Raw genomic sequence first — 17821 nt, forward strand, 5'->3', positions numbered from 1 at the left:
AATTAGCCATAGCTCAGTGTTCATCTTTTTTCAAGCATCATGAGTGGATCCCTGCCATGTATTTTGTTGTCAATTATGAGTGCTGTAGCATATTTATCTTGATGCATTTAGTTGGTCACTTGATGATTATCGCAGACCGGTGTCATATTTGTTTTGCTTGCCATTTCCAAACCGTGCATCTGATTCCGGTGATCTTTATATCGATTTCAACTGAAATCACGTCATATTTCCAGTGGCACTCTTGGATTTCTATGTTGAGTCCAGGTTCAATCATTCTTTGTCAAATCTTGCATATGCATCACATACCGCATCCCGCATATCATAGCATGTTTGCATCATGTTGTTTGAGCATTGCACGTGGTTGATTGTGTTCCGTTTGCTTGTTGTTCTTGTTTGGGTAGAGCCGGGAGACAATTTCGTGAACGAGGAGCCCGTTGAGTTCGCTTACAAGGATCAAGTCAACTCTGAGAACTTTGCAGGCAAGATGATCATACCCTCGAAATCACTTCTATCTTTGCTTGCTAGATGCTCGCTCTTTTGCTATGCATATGCTACGATGCCTACCACTTGTTTATCATGCCTCCAAAATTGCCATGTCAAACCTCTAACACACCTTGTCCTAGCAAACCATTGATTAGCTATGTTACCGCTTTGCTCAGCCCCTCTTATAGCGTTGCTAGTTGTAGGTGAAGATCGGAGATCGTTCCTTGTTGGAACATTGTTTATGGTTGGGATATCACCATATTATCTTGTTTATCTTAATGCACCTATATACTTGGTAAAGGGTGGAAGGCTCGGCTTTTTTCCTAGTGTTTTGTTCCACTCTTGCCGCCCTAGTTTCCGTCATATCGGTGTTATGTTCCCAGATTTTGCGTTCCTTACGTGGTTGGGTTATAATGGGAACCCCTTGACAGTTCATTTTGAATAAAACTCCTCCAGCAATGCCCAACCTTAGTTTTACCATTTTCCACCTAGCCTCTTTTTCCCTTGGGTTTCCGGAGCCTGAGGGTCATCTCTATTTAAACCCCCCCGGGCCAGTGCTCCTCTGAGTGTTGCTCCAAACTAGAGCCCTGTGCAGCGCCCCCTCGGGGAAACTCGAGGTTTGTTTTAGTTGTATGGAGCACTCATCTGAGTGTGCCCTGAGAACGAGATATGTGCAGCTCCTATCGGGATTTGTCGGCACATTCGGGCGGTGTTGCTGGACTTGTTTTACCATTGTCGACGATGTCTTGTAACCGGGATGCCGAGCCTGATCGGAATGTCTCGGGAGAAAGAATATCCTTCGTTGACCGTGAGAGCTTGTGATGGGCTAAGTTGGGACTCCCCTGCAGGTATTTGAACTTTCGAAAGCCGTGCCTGCGGTTATGGGCAGATGGGAATTTGCTAATGTACGATTGTAGATAACATGAAACTTAACTTAATGAAAATGAATCAACCGCGTGTGTAACCATGATGGTCTCTTCTCGGCGGAGTTTAGGAAGTGAACACGGTGTTATAGTAATGCTTGACGTAGGTTGTTCTAGGATCACTTCTTAATCATAGTTGTTCGTTCATGCTTTGCCTTCTCTTCTCGCTCTATTTTGCGTATGTTAGCCACCATATATGCTAGTCGCTTGCTGCAGCTCCACATCATACCTTTGCCTTACCTATAAGCTTAAATAGTCTTGATCGTGAGGGTGTGAGATTGATGAGTCCCCGTGACTCACAGTTTACTTCCATAACCATATGCAGGGACCGATGATACCGTTCCAGATGATGCGCTTGAGCTCAAGTGGGAGTTCGATGAAGACTCTCGTCGTTTATGTGTCTTTCCCAGATGATCAGTAGTGGTGCCCAGTTGGCGCGATCGGGGACCGTGTCACACGTGGGGGTTGATCTTTATTTTGGTACCGTAGTCGGACCATGAGTGTATTGGATGATTGTAATGTTATTCATGTATTTGTGTGACATGGCGAGTGTAAGCCAACTATGTACCTTTTCCCCTTTTATCTATTTACATGGGTTGTTGTGAAGATTACCTTACTGGCGACATTGCTTTCAATGCGGTTATGCCTCTAAGTCGTGCTTCGACACGTAGGAGATATAGCCGCATCGAGGGCGTTACAAGTAAAGAGACGTTGCTGAGTTTGAGAAAAAAGAGAGACATGCTCCTGTAGCTGGTTCGAATCCAAACCTAGATTATGACTATATATGGTGATATGCTACTCTGCAAGTAATGAAACTGACATATCCAACGTTCGCTTCTCCTCTTCTCTACTTACTCTGCCTAGCATCAGAAGCTCTGGCCGCAGCAACCATGTCCGCTGGCTGCTCTTCCACCTGCTCTTCAGTAGGCAACAACCAAATATGTGCCAAGTCGCCACCCATACCATCGCCTGTGGGTCTCATCACACCCCCTCCAGCACGCGCACCGTAGCATGTTGCTCATCGCAACCCACTGTCGTTGGTGTGGTGCAACTACTGCAAATCACGCAGAGTCATCCGTCGCGTCTCAACCACAATCGTCAACCCTGGCCGAGTCTTCTAAAAATGCCCGAATCATGGGGTAATAATATGTTTAAGTGTTGTTCTTCTACTTTCAGTTGCTAATTTTTTTTAAAAGTTTGGTTGATGATCTTAAAATTTGATTCGTGCTGAAAAGGGAAGATTCGTGTGATTTGTATTTCTGGGAAGTTGCTGATATGGGGGAGTGCACACTACAAAAAAATACACTTCCACATGATACGTGTTTGTCACAGTAGGTCGCTTTTTTGTCATGCATGTACATCCATGACAAATTTATGACAGAACCAAGATTGTCATACCTGTGCTGTCGTAGAAGTGTTCCATGACATTACCAAAATTATCATCACGGAAGTGTCCACTTCCATGATGATAAATCGCGCGTCATAGAAGTGCTTTCGTCAAGGTTGCCCGACACGTGGCATCCACCATAACGGAACGCCGTTAAGCTATCGGGTCGGGTTTTGGATCCGATAACCCGTTAACAGCCCCGACCAATGGGAAATTTCCACGTGTAAAATTCTTATTGGCCAGACGAAACACGTGTCAGTTCGTCAGTTGGTTAGATAGGCGCCTATGATATGTCGACACGTGGCACGGCGCAACAGAGGCCCATTCCAGTGAAAAGGTCGGCCCGTTTGACTTGGTCAAAAGCTGGCAGGCCGACCCATGGAAAGCCTTTTAACGGCCTATTCGCATATAGCCCATTTACAGCCCGCTAACCCAAGGCCCGTTACGCCCTATCCGAATTAGGCCCAGTGGCATCATCTGGGCCATCCAATATGATTCCAGTCCGTTTTCACTTCTGGCCCATGTATGGCCCATGATGTCTTTCGGCCCTTATGAGGCCCTATCTAACTCTTGGCCTATTAACGGCTCGTGGTGAAACTGGCCTGTAATGAACAGTGTATCACTTTACACCCATTAAGGGTCCGTGGTGAAACTGGCCCGTAATGAACAGTGTATCACTTTATACCCATTAACGGCCAGTTATTCCGTTGGGCCATTTCCAGCCCATGTTATCTTTCGGCCTTCTCAGAGCCCATTTATTCTTGGGCTCATTTCCAGCATTCGTTTAGTTACGGCCCGTTACTGTCATTTTCTGCTTGTGGGCCAAATTCAGCCCGTGGTTACAGTCGGCCTGTTTGTGGTCCGTTAATACGTTGGGCCGTTTTCATAGCATCATCAAATACGGCCTATTAACGATGGCCTGTTACGGTCGGCCCATGAACGGACGATTCCAACTCTAGACCGTTTACGGCCATAATGCGGCCTGTTATTGGCCCATGTTTGGCCAATCGATCATACGGCCCGTATAAGGCCCATTGATGATACGACCTGTAGAAGGCCATTGTTTCTACGGCCCATAGAAGGCCTACTATTTCTACGGCCCGTAAAAGGCCCACTATTTCTATGGCCCGTAGGAGGCCTAGTGTCACTACAGTAAATATTAGCCCATGGTTATTTTGGCCTAGGTTTAAAAAATAGGTTATTGCAGCCAGTAGTTAACCGCGGAAAAAGAACTGCAATGACTACAAGCAAACAAATAAACAAGACAACAAGGAAATAAATAAGCAAGCAACTAACGCTAGGCTATCACGGCTATTACACATATTACATCCACTCGGCATCAAAGTTCGCCACCAGTGCAAATATAGGGAACAAAGCAGCATATCATATACACCGGCTGTCAAAATTGACCACCAGTGCAAATAAACGCGGCAGCAAAACAAGAGCATAACTGAAACAACTTCAGAAGAGCTCAAGAAACATTATCCTGGGTATCCACCATGCTGGCAATAAGCTTAGCAAGCTGATTAGCTTTGTCCTGTTTGGCGCTAAAATCATCCAACGCTTGCTGTTGCACCAGAAAGTATTCATCTGAATGCTCCAGGGACTTCCGTAGTCCTTCCGTTTCTTGTTGCAGCACAGCTGATCGATGTCTTTCAGCTTGTAGTTGTGACTCAACAAACCGAACTGATTCAGACAGTGAGTTTGAATAGCTTGTGCAAGCGGTAGTGGCCAGTAACTCCAACACTAAACCAAGACAGGATGTGTCACTATCCTGAACCTTATCTGCATTACTTCCTTTACCGTTGCTTAATAAGGCACTCTTCCCCAATATTCTGTCAGCACTCTAAAAGAAGAAACAAGCAGACACATAACAAGTTTAGCATGTACTAGTATATGAAACTCATTTCGGTGAACCAGTTCATTAGTAAGGTGGACATGATTAAACTACCAAGTCTTCTATTGCGAAGTACTAGTACATAATAAAAGCATCAAACAAACATATATCTATGTCCTATGGTAGCAATGGACTCTTAAATTAGAACAGTTGTTCTTCAGGTTTAGGCACTTGTTCTACATGAACAAAGTACAGTAAGACGCAAGAATATAATACTTAAAAATAGAAAATGAGCTCATAGACCTTACCACATTCTTGGTTCGGGACCAGTACAGAACAAGGCATTCTCAGTCATCGTCCAGGAAGTGTGTCTCAGGAGAACATAAGGGAATTTGATGAGTTTCTTTGCCGGTGAAGTACGTTTTATTCAGGTAATTCTGATACTGCCACCAAGCATTCTTGAAGATAGCAGAGGTATTAGCACAGGTTACCTCATCCTGAGTTTCCAAATCGGTCCTTCTCTATTGAGAAAAATGGGAAATTTTTCTGTATTATAACCATCATGGAGGTAGGATGTATGGGATAAAGCAAAGTAATTGCCATGAATACCATTACTTACACATAACTCCTAGACAAACACCTGCAACTGGCATTTTCCTTCATCTTCAGTACAATATTTCCAAGATGGGAAGATACGCACATACGATTTAACAACATCAAATGCGATAGATGCTAAACTACGACTAGCTGGTTGTGCTTCCTCCACAGGAATAGGCGTACTAACTGGTGGAGTTGGGGTTCACCGTGATAGTACTGGCCCTTTGGGCACTGGAGCTGCCTTACTAACTGCTCTTGTTTGGGAGCTCTGTGGTGGAGATGGTGTTGTGTCAACAGGAACTGGGTTACTATCGGTTGGGGTTAGATTGGGTGAAGCTAGTTCTTTGTCCATCGTAGTAGGGGTTCTGCAAGAGTTTGGGTTATGTGTGGTAGGGCTGGTTCTTGTGCATGTACAACCGGGGTGCTATCTCCCCCAAGAGGTAGCACTGTTTTATTTGAAGACCGTGTTTTTAGTCCGCTAGATACTGGCATCACCCGCTCCAATTCAAATGGCTGATAAACAGGAAACATAGTTGAATGTACAGACATTGTATGAGAGACAGATGCAATAGATAGTGTGGAAAAAAGAGGGCATGAAATAGTTGACATGTATATTGTTTAACTAAAATGGATAGCATGACATAATTTCACATCTATGATGTCTATCTAAACTGGATAGCATAGCATAACATAATTCAAAGATATGATGAATAACTAAACAGGATTGCCTGACATAATTCACCTACATGTCATCTAAGTAATCAGGATCGCATCATTTAATTCACATATATGATTTATATGCTAAACAGAGGGCATTCGATATGATGTCTGAACTAAGAACATGGTGTTGAATATTGTGTATATGATGTCTAAACTATGCAATGCAAGACACCGTATGCATGATATGAGCAGTATAACCGTGCCAAGTTAGAGCATACACCTCAGTGGGGGAATAGGACTGGTCATCTGTCTCTGAATCCATCTCTGAGGAGCTATCGGGACCCAACAAGAGATCTGCTTCGACAGGTAGCACTGTCTGCTCTGAAGGCCTTGTTTTCACTCTAGATTTTTCCAACTCCCACCCAAATGGCTGATTCACAAGAAGAGTAGTTTAATATACAAACAATGTCGACAAATGGAAATGTAATGAAGAAAAGGATAGGCAAGATATCATTCAAATATATGATGCCTGGTTAAACAGGATGGCATTGCACGTTTCACGTATATTATGGCTGGCTAAAAGACATGAGACTGCATAATTCCCATATATGATATAGAAACTAAACAGGTGGCATTACAAAACATGTCTAAACTAAGCAGATGACATATATGATGTCAAAAGTAGGCACTGCAAGGCAACATATGCATGATATGACTAACATCATCATGCCAAGGTAGAGCAAACACCTTGGGGGTAAATAGGAGTGGTCAGCGGCGTCCGAATCCGCCTCAGAACAGATATCTTCCTATGGATTACAATCTGGAGAGGGGTGGGGAGGGTTTGCCATTGAACCCACCATGGAGCGATGTCTGCATTACATTGTATTGCCGCACAAAACTCTTCTCTTTTTCTCTACATGTTCAGCATGACTGTGTACAATATCTGACATGCATATGAAAAATAGAGCATGCAGAAATTTAGAGTGATGGTAACAACCAGTGGATCGATGTTTTTCCGTTGAACCAAAATAGCCCTAATGGATCGACGTGAATGTATAGTAATAAGTGATGCAACAAGTGTACAACCTCTTTGCCGTAGCCGTGTCGACCGCAGCATCATTGGGTTGGTCGCTGAAGTAGTTGAGGTAGAGGTGGCTGTCGGAGGTGTGGAGGAAGATCTGAGGAATCTGTAGACAGCGTCTAGGGCACTGCTCTGTTGTGATGGATCGTTCTGTCGTTGGAGCAGCTCCGGTGAGCCGTAAGACGTCAAGGCTGAAGTAGCACAAGACATACATCGTCAATCTCAAGTGGGATTCTAATAGCATTTCCAATAGATGATGTAAAATGGATGTAAAATTAACATCACCAAAAACCACCTGACTACAACATATGAGGTAAAAACTGTTGACTCCAAAATTAACTGTCGAAACTGAAATTTACTGTGGAATCTGAATGCTACTGTCAAAACTGAACGCAATGGTAGCAGAGAGGCACTTGACATGTAGTTTATGGAGGGCATGCAGTTCATCTTCAACCTGCACCCCCCTGAGCCGCTAGCCACCACCGGCCCCAGTGCCGCCTCACCGCCCCGAAACAACTCGCCACCGCCGCCCCGGCCAGCCCTCTAGGCCCCCCACCCTGAACCCTAAGATAGATAGTGGGGTACCTCTCCGGCGAGCCCCTGTCCCCGCTACGGGTGGTTCTTCCTTAACTCCGGCGAGCCCTCCCATCCCCTGAAAATCGACTGACCCAAAAGTCAATTCAGTCGACTGAAGTGGGGCTTAATCAGAGCAGAGCAGCAGCACGAGCAAGGGGGAGAGCAGCAGCAGCAGCTGGGCAAGCGAGCGATCGAGCGACAGCCGGAGCAGCAGCAGCAGATCCGGCTGGTATGGACGCTGCCACCGAAGGGGCCTCACACTGGGGGAGAGCCGCCATGGAGATGTCGCCCGCGGCGCCGACTTCAAGGTAGCCGCTCCATGGGGGTGCGGGATGGAGCACCGTCGGCGCCGGGAGGTCGAGTTAAGGAGAAGGTGCGATGCGATGAGTGTACAACCTCTTTGGTGGTGCCGAGTAGGCCTCGGCTTCATCCGAGGAGTCGGTGAGGATGCTGCGGTTCCGGTGGAGCAGGTTAAGGCGGCGCTGTGGGGATGGAGCAGCCGTGATAGGCGAGGTGATCGTCGGAGCAGCTCCTTGGAGGTGGAGGACGGGGCGGCTGAACCGACGGGACGACGAGATGGATGACGGATCCTCATCCTGGGAGGTGGACGAGGGACGTCAAGCTGTTGCGGTGGACGACGTCGTCAGGGTAGAGGCTCTGGCTGGGCAGCGGTGACGTGGCAGACGGAGGAGGGTGGGGTTTCGCGGCTGGAGCGGAGAGGTTATGGCGGCCTGGGATTTCGAATGGCGAAAAGGGGGTGATGGGAGGGGGTGAAGCATGACTTAGGAACGCGCTTGTCCAAAATGTAGGGTGTGTTACAAAAGTACCCCCCACCGATTTGAACTAGCGGCGCTTTCGGCTCAGGGTTAGAAGGGGGATTTCGCGTGTCGGGATTTGGCAGCTGGAGGGAGTTTTCGCGCGCATTGTAATTTCGGGATAGCAAGGCGTGGGTTGTGAAGGCGCCAGTTTTGGGAGCACGATATCTGAATTTTTGGGATATAACAAGACGCGGGTTGAATTTCAGGGACAAGCGTAACGTGTTGTAATATTGTACTTGTATGTACCAAATCAATTCGCACTTCCCTCAACCAAAAAGAAAACAAAAAAAATAAAACTATTCACACCACACAAAGAGAGAGTCTTGCCCCGTTTTACTATATAGGGCCTAATGCGTTTTTCGATGCTAACTTTGACCAAATAATAGAGCAATGATATATGACATGCAACTTACACAGAGCACACCGTTAAATTCGTCTGTGAAAGGTTCTTTCAATGATATAATTTTCACATTGTGCATGTCATATACTATTAATCTTGTCAATAGTCAAAGACGGTGTTAAAAATCTCATTACGCCCTATGTAGATGAAAGGAGGGAGTATGAATCCATGTTATGTCCGATTAAATTTTTTCGCTTGCTGTATAATGCATGTAACCTACTCATACCAACATTTTAGTGCATTCCAAATGTCTATACTACCGCTGCAATTCGAACTAAATTTAAATTTGTTTCTCTATTTCAATAAGAATCTACAATCATGATTGTTGCCAACTTCAACCATCAAAGTTTCCTTGCTATCTGCCAGATATAAATCAGACGGCCTATAATGCAGGATGGCAGGCACACCATCATCAACAACTTCGTTTTCTATAAGAGTAGAGATAAAATATATTAAATGTAGTATACCATGTTCATAACCACACCATGTTTATCACCGTTATATATATTCACACATCCGTCGGGTTTAAACACTATGATAAATTCTTCAAATATCCGAATTCGCTTTTTATAATGAAGTATATATGATCTATATTCGTCTTTTACACCCACACAACCCTCTTATCTTTGTAGCTAGCGCTAACTTTCTCTTGTGCATGCACACGCCCGCATCCCTCTCACCCTCCCTCGGCATTCTCTAGCTCCATCGCCAAATTCGTGTTTTCACTTTAGGTCGTTCACCCACGGTGTGTGTAGGCCCCCAGCTCCTTCTTTACGGCACACATTGATCGATATGCATCTCTAGCTATGTGTGCCTAGCACAAACACAAGCTTCCCCTCTTCTCTTGTCACCGTCCATGCCTCACTCCCACCACTCTTTTCATCGTTCTCGTACTCGCACACTCCTCCCCCTCGATATAGTATGCCTCTCGTACCACCTCCTACATGCATCCCTCTATCTCTATCCTTCTCCTTGTGCCTTTGCTTCTAATACACACATGCATGTATACCGATCGATCTCCCAACATATACCTAGATCGACTTTAACTACCCCCCCCCATCAATCAACGTACCTCACAAGTTATGTCTCTCCTTTCTCTTACAAAGGGAGATTGATCTTCCTATGTAGTTACGTCTGCTTACCATAGCCACATCGTCCCCCTCATCATTCATGCATGCCTCCTGACCCGTCTCTCACACACACGTGCACAGACAACAAGCAGCCATCTCCTCTCTTATTGATATTGCGGGCGTGCCCTCCGTTTGTCTAGCAAGCCTATCCCACCATTTGTTAGAAGCAACTCCACTACCACCCCCTCCAACACTCTAGCTCTGTCTCTCTCTCAACCTTATTCATCTCCTGCACATATGCATGGATGCCGATCGATCTCCCTTAATACATGAGGCAGATCGATCTCCTTAATACATGAGGTAGGCCTCTCTCCTCCTCCGCACATATACCAGCCATTGTACCTCTATAATTAATTGGGCCTCCCTCTTCCCCCACCACACACCGATAGTCGAGCATTGCAGGTAGGTATCCATGCCACAGAGACAAACTACACATGTCCCATCTCACATTCCAGTAGGCCAGCCACTCTATATCTTTGACGTGGGCACACACAAATTCGATGGCACTCTTTATCGATCGCGCGCGCACACACACGCACATCATCCCTCTATTCGATTCTATAGACACCTCAAGCCAATGATACCTCCACTCTCTTCTCGTGGATCGCCCCCTCTATATATATGTTATATCCAGGACTCTATTTCACACACATTGCATATGTTAAATTTTTTGATTGACCCCCCCCCCCCCAAAAAATAACTCTCAAGAACCCACACACTATATCTCTCTAGGTTTGTATCTCTCTCACACAACCCCACATAGGTGGTGCACGTATACAAGAAGATAATAGGTCCACCGTGCACGTACTCACGCTTCGTACCCAGCCACACCCGCACGGGTACACGGTGGAGCTCATTTCTTTACGAAATGGCAGCCCACGTGCTAATTTGAATGCCTGTAGCGGTTGTTTACCTAGGGAGGTCGTGTAACACGCATGCACGAAACAAAGTTCGACTTGACGCGTTGCCGCGTTATTTTTAAATAAAGTTATAGCGCTCAATGGCACGTACACAGAATATAAAACGATTTTTATGGAGGAAAAGGTAGTCCGCTCTTCAGAGTATCTCACACAAGGCTCCGGTGGCTTCTCTCTCACACCGTTGGTCACCGATCCGGCCGCATCCCGTCCGCCGGGGGAAAGGGAGTGCGGTGGCCTCTCTCTCTCACCGTTGGTCACTGATCCGGCCGCATCCCGTCCGCCGGGGGAAGGGGAGTGCGGTGGCCTCTCTCTCTCTCACCGTTGGTCACTGATTCGGCCGCATCCCGTCCGCCGGGGGAAAGGAAGGAAGTGCATCGTTTCTCCGTTCGACGGTGCCGAGGCAGCACGTCTCGATCTCGGTACACGCCGTTCTCTCTGACCAAGCTCCGGCGCGGCAGGGCCTACGCCACCTGCTCGCAGATTCCGCCCGCCTCCGCTCACCTAGTTACATCCCGACGACCTCCAGGTATCCCCTCCGGCCTTGCTCAACTGGCCGTTTTCCCACGTCGCTGCATGTGGATCTTCCATAGTTCTTTGCCCAAAACGTAGCTCGTCGGTGTACTTTCCATATTGCATTCTCGTCCTCACACCGTTTTAGACAAACACAACCGTGTTGTTATCTTCCCTTAGGACTAGGAATATGCTTCTTTTTTGTCGTCGCATGTGTCATCAACTGTTATTGGCCAGTAATTGTTTCCTTTCTACCTATTTTTTGCAAACAGGGCTATCCATTTCACCTCGTTGCTATTGCGACCTTTTGGTGAACTGCACAAATCACTTTTTTCTTAAGAGTGTTTTGTTTAGTTGTAATAAAATGTCACACGGGAAACGTCTCTACATTTTAGTGCGACTGCACAAAGGGAGATTGGTTTTGCTCTATCCTCCTCATCCAACTCCGAGCCTAATCTTCTCCAACTAGTTAGTCTTAAGAGAGACCGCAAAGGTGACCGGCTTCTATCTGTGTGTTTATTGTTTCATCAGCAGTCCTCTATTATCGTAATCACACTTGATATCTTTGGAACAGGGACACTCAGCTCTATTTTAGTGGAACTGCACAAAATGATCGAAATGTTGCATGCTCCAGATAGCTACTTTTTTCCCCACATGCCTTGTTGATTTAGGCAGAGCTGGGGGGACGTTGCTGCCAATGAAAGCATGGATCAATTTTAATTTAACACCTTCTCACAACTTTGTCTTCAGTTGTGATGTAATTATTAGCTCTGATCTGCTAATAATTGACATGCATTAGCAAGGAAGTTAGTTTTTTATTGTTTCTGAAAGAGCATCGATGGCAAGACACGCGAAACAAAAGCTGAAAGCTCACAACATTGTACAATTTCATGTCGCTAGAAAATTATTTGTATAGTACGTCAATTATGTAAACAAATGATGGAAGCTTGATAGCATTGCCAGAAGCCTCTTCATCATCCGGGTCCATGTGCCATGCACGAAATTATAGTCCTTCGTTCCTCAATATTTGTCTTTTTACAAATTTTAAATGGGCATATTTTAGAGTGTAGATTCACTCATTTTGCTTCATATGTGTACTCCCTCCGTTCCTAAATATTTTATTCGTCTTAACAGAGATTTCAACATATTTTAGAAAGACAAATACTCCGGAGTATATTTAAGAACCGAGGGGGTAGGGCACAACCGCATGGGAGACCCAGCCCGGTCGTTGCGCCGCATTAATAGTGAGTAACGCGCAGTCAAATCATAAGCCCCACCTTTCCCACTATAAGTTTCTCTGAAGAAGCAACCATCAATACGCTCTTCTTTGAATCCGCTCATACTACTCCATCCGTCACTGTTTATACAGCGCGCTTCGGAAAAAAGAAAAAAATCTGTGGGACCAAGGCGACTAGCGATCGGCCTGAAAAATAGCATTGGTAGTTATAGCACGACGTCTATTACTAGAGGGAATAATGCGTACACACATGCATGCAGTGTTTCCACCCCGGGTACACACATGCATGCACTCTGCAATAGTTACTGTACACGGGGAGAAAATTGTGGACTTGATTGCGGTTACCACGCCCTAATTAATTGAGCATTAAACCAAACACGTCTAAAGTCTCTCTGGTGGTGGAAATGCATTGAGAGAAATGCATCATAATGAAGCGCGCCCTGTAAACTGTGACGGAGGGTGGAGTAGTATGAAGGTGCAAAACCAAGTACGCGCACTAGTACTGTGCTTGGCTCTTCGCCCTTTCGTGAAGTCGAACAATGATTGTACTCTGCATGTTGGGTACTACAGTGTATGCCTCTGACAATCTGACACCGAATGGACTGATGCATGTCCACCAAGGGTAGGTTGCATTAGTCAAAAGGCGTAACCGAGCTTCACCTTGTCCTGCAAGCTTCTCCTTGTTCTGCGAGTTGACGGGACATGCCAAAAAGTAGTGCTAGTCCATACTCCCTCCTTTCCGGTTAATATGGCTTAATCTTTTTTGCGGGTAAATGAGAGAGCTTTATTCATATATAAGCATTCTTAGGATGATCAGCCAAGACACTGGTCACTAGGAAGCCAAAAAAAGAAGTAGGAAGCGAGGTGTTTCATCAAGCCAGCTCTCGGCCACATTCAAAGTGTAGCAAGCACGGTTCGCACGAAGATGCGCCGTAAGGTTTGCTGACCTGTTTACATGCTGAATAACGAAAAAAGAGGAAATATTACCGAGCGCTACTATTTGTAACGGGATATGAGCCAGAATTAAGCAAGAATTGTGGCGAGTGTTCCATGCAATCAACTTCCATTATCACATGCGAGAACCCTCGAAGAGAACCAAATGTGTTGAAGATTGCTTTATCACATTTTAAAATTATAATAAGAGTGCAGACGCTCCTCCATCCGGTTCCTAGTAGTATAGTGTAGTATGCTTCTGGCAATCTGACACCGAATTAACTATTGCACGTCCACCGCCTGAGCGAGGGAGAGCTTGCATTAGTCAAAAGTTTCTCCTTGTCCTGCGAGCCACCGCGCGCAAGCTTCTCCCGTCCTGCAACCTTCTCCTCGTTTGGCAAGTTGACGGGACACAACAAAGTAATGCTAGTCCATGCTGCCTCCTCTCCGGTTAACATGGCTTAATTTCAAACGAGATAAATACACTATCTGTCACTGTATATATGTAAAAATATGGTTAGTGGACTTCATAATACGCTCATTACGCTCAATATATATATTTTCCGGTGTTCATACGGTCACTAGCTCACCCTGACTGAGTATGTGTGTGCATGCACGTGTAGGTTGAGCACTTGAGCATCACCATGTGCGTTCCGTCGTGTGCTCGGACATGCATGCATTAGGGTGTCGCGCGCGTTTTTGCGTCCATGTGTACGTGTGACTGTTGCATACACGTAGGGGGAGTACGTGTAGGGGCCACTAAGGAGCAGTCAAATCACACAGTAAGTTAGTCGGAAGAAGGAACCATCATTTCACTCTTGAATGACACGTACGCAATATAAAATGGTTGATATGGAGAGAAAAAGAAAACCACTATACTCCCTCCTTTCTCACCAACCAAGGTAGATGGTGAGTGGTGGAATACTTTTTGTAGTTTGCAAAAGCACCAAATTAATGCTCTTGTTTTCCTCAAAAAAGTATGTTACCAATGAATTAATTGCAATGCATGCATGCATAAATTACATGCATTGGTCAATTTTCTCTTAGTACTTGCATGCAATTATTTAATGCACCTTGGAATCTGAACATGTGATGGAAAAAAACCAAATTGAGCCTTATGAAATGGAAAAACTAAAATTTTGAGACAAGCCCTGTAAACCAGAACGGAGGGAGTATATACATTAGCAGGGTGCGTGTGAGAGACGGGTCAGGAGGTGAATGACACGTGGCCCCAAGGGGTGGCTGGCCCACCTATCATACAGCCAAAAGCAGGTGCAGTAGAGGGACGAGGATTAGTACGAAATCCTACGCACCTACGGATGCTTACCAAGGGCTGAGTGATCACTCGAATCGCAGGATCAGTTGACTAGAAGCTACGCTAGACCCATGGAGGCGATGAGCGCGAGCATCAGCCGGCTGTGCCAGATGGTCCATGACGCCGGCCTGCGGCCCGGCAGGTAGTATTGCTTGAGGCCGCCAGGGCGAGGGGCCGCTTGGACGACATCTTTGCATCCTTGTTCGACGAGGTCCTCGTCGGTTTCCTCGACAAGTTCACCGTCGTCAAGAAGCTTGCGGACGACTTTGACGTAAGCCTCCAGCCGACGCGCCCAGGCTCTGCGATGCCCACCACCCTCAACGGCCACTATGGTAATAACCTCTTCGATGCATTGGTGGCCCTGCGATTGCCCGCCGTCTCACCGGAGAATGTCCACCTCGAGGTCGCCCTCACCGCGCAGCGCCTGGCGCAGCAAGACACCATCGACATAATCACCCACGTCTACGCGCAAATCGTCCACAAGGACTAGTACATGCAAGAGGAGGATGATAGGACGTTGGCCTTCTTGGAGCACAGGGCAACCTTGGACAACACTTTTCAGAAGCACGTTGAGCTCGCCGCCAACGCCGTTGCTCCTCACACGTCGGTTGGTGACCCGGTGCACTAGGGCGTGAGGATGTCATTGAACGTTGATTGATCCGTATGTATTTTTATCCTTCCATCAAATCCATGTAGTAGTATATGATACTACAGTAATTATGTTACCTTTCGCATCAACTTCATAATTTTCATACGTACTCCATGCATGAACGGCGTCAGAAGCAAACTTCTCATTACTCTAGGAAAAATCGTTATTTTCTATCTATCGGTCGCGCCATGGAGCAGAACCAAATTTTACAAGTTACGAGTTCAAAAGGAAAAGCCTGTCGTGTTCGCGTCGCACCCCCACACGGTTGGTCCGGCACGCCGCTCAAGCGGGACTGCGTGCGGTGTTGCATTTTCACTTACAAGTGGGACCGCAGTTGAGCAAACCGACTATCGGCAAACCCCCACCCCGCCCACCGCGCGATGGCTAAGAAAAGAGGAAAGGAGGGAGAAGAGATGGTTGTAGCACGGACTCCAAGAAAATTGGTGTCGGATGGGACTCGTGTGGGTGGCATGTGCCGTACTACTAGACGTGAATGCTAGTTATGGCCCATGCCACCCCACTATATCGAGCCTATATCGAGGTACGTAGAACAAATTTCCTACAGTCCTGCTCAGCCCTCCTCTATGTCTCTTCTCAACCAGCCAGCGGACGCGCGGAGCCCATCGTCTGTTTTCTCACATGCGGCCCCACATGTCAGTGAAAACACAAGAGGACCCACTGAACTGCACATCTTTCACCTCGATGTGCCGGTGATGAAAAACGAATCCAATAAAGATCTTCAGTGGCCGCTTTTGGAGTTACTCAAGAGTAGTAAGATTCTATTTAAAGTTTAACCCAAGATGCACATCTCGTGGCTTCAACTACCACTCTATTTTCTTTCATGACACGACCTGGATGCTAGATGTCCCACGTGTCGGCAAAAGGAGGAAGAACCTGACCAAATCTTCGGTTCTGCTCTCGGATTAGACTAGTTGTGCTAACTTAAAATTTTTATTGTGTACTCCCTCCGTTCCAAAATACTTGACTTCCATTTGTCCAAAAATGGATGTACCTATATACTAAGACATGTCTAGATACATATATATTTGGTCAAATAGAAGGCATGTAGTATTGTGCAACAGAGGGAGTAGAATGGATGCAAGTTTTTGTATTGGGAAGAAGAGTACATCCATATATTGATAGAGCGCAATTTAGTAGATGTTCTATCACTTTTTGCTAGTATAGAATAGAGGCTAGACATCAGACTAGATGCGAGGAAGCAACGTCTACTTCTTTACACTCGAAGAAGAAAGAAGCACGCAAGATCGAGCCTCCGCAGATCAACAATGAATGCATCGAGAAGGCACTAGTCCAACTTACTACAGGAGTAGTCAAAATTATCGTTGGGTTCATTCAAAATGGAGGTCCGTTTGGGGTCGTGCGTTGGAGTTTGCCTTACAAGTGGGACCACAGTTAAGGAAACCGACTATCGGCAAACCCCCACCTCGCCTGCTGCGCGATGGCTGAAGTTAGAGAAACGACGAGGTTGAAGAGATTGCTCTCGCATGGACTCCAAGAAATAATATTGTGTCAGATGAATGTCGTGGTGGTGGCGTGGGCTGTACTCCTGGACGTGAATGCTTGTTCTGGCCCATGCCACCCTACTACTCCTACTACTTACTCCTACTATATACTATACTACTAGTATATCGAGGTGCTGGTTACGTACAACGAACACATTAACATATGGCTACAGTAAAAACACCTGCCCGACGTGTGAAGCATGTGAAGCTAGTACAAATAGTGTACTACTATTGTTGATTGGCCTCATCCGATAACCTGTTGCAATGCACGTACAATTATGTATTCGAAAAATATTTTTTTGCCTCGTCGCACCACTCACTCAGAGAAGCGACTCGAAATCCATTCATAAATTTAGTAAGTTTATCACAGGCATATCATTTTATTACATAGTACAACAGGTCATCAACCCACGTCGACAACGAGGATACATTATAAATACTAAATTTTCACCACACAACAAATAACAAGCCATGAAATGAACTTCAACTCAACCATTCCGCAGCGTTGGAAACGCTTGCTTTGAACCACAAGTGATTCTCTGGGACGGGCCATCCGTTGTCGATCTGGAGACCAACGCAGGACTGATCATCCAGGCTGAAGTGGCCTACTATATCAGTACCAGGTAGGGAACCACCCAAATGTTCGAGGTATAGACACAGTTGCTTCTCATAAATGTGTCAACAACAGTTGGATCGCCTTTCACCATCATCGGATAGTTTTGTCCAAGGAAGAGCGAGTTTTCTCCAAGACTATCAATTCTGTGCCAGGGAGAAGGAGTTGGTGCTAGCACCCTAGTATACATCGCGAATACCATGCAACGGGTGTTGGAATAGGTCCGGAG

This window comes from Triticum urartu, chromosome 6 (assembly GCF_003073215.2).
Source record: "Triticum urartu cultivar G1812 chromosome 6, Tu2.1, whole genome shotgun sequence".
Taxonomy (NCBI): Eukaryota; Viridiplantae; Streptophyta; class Magnoliopsida; order Poales; family Poaceae; genus Triticum; species Triticum urartu.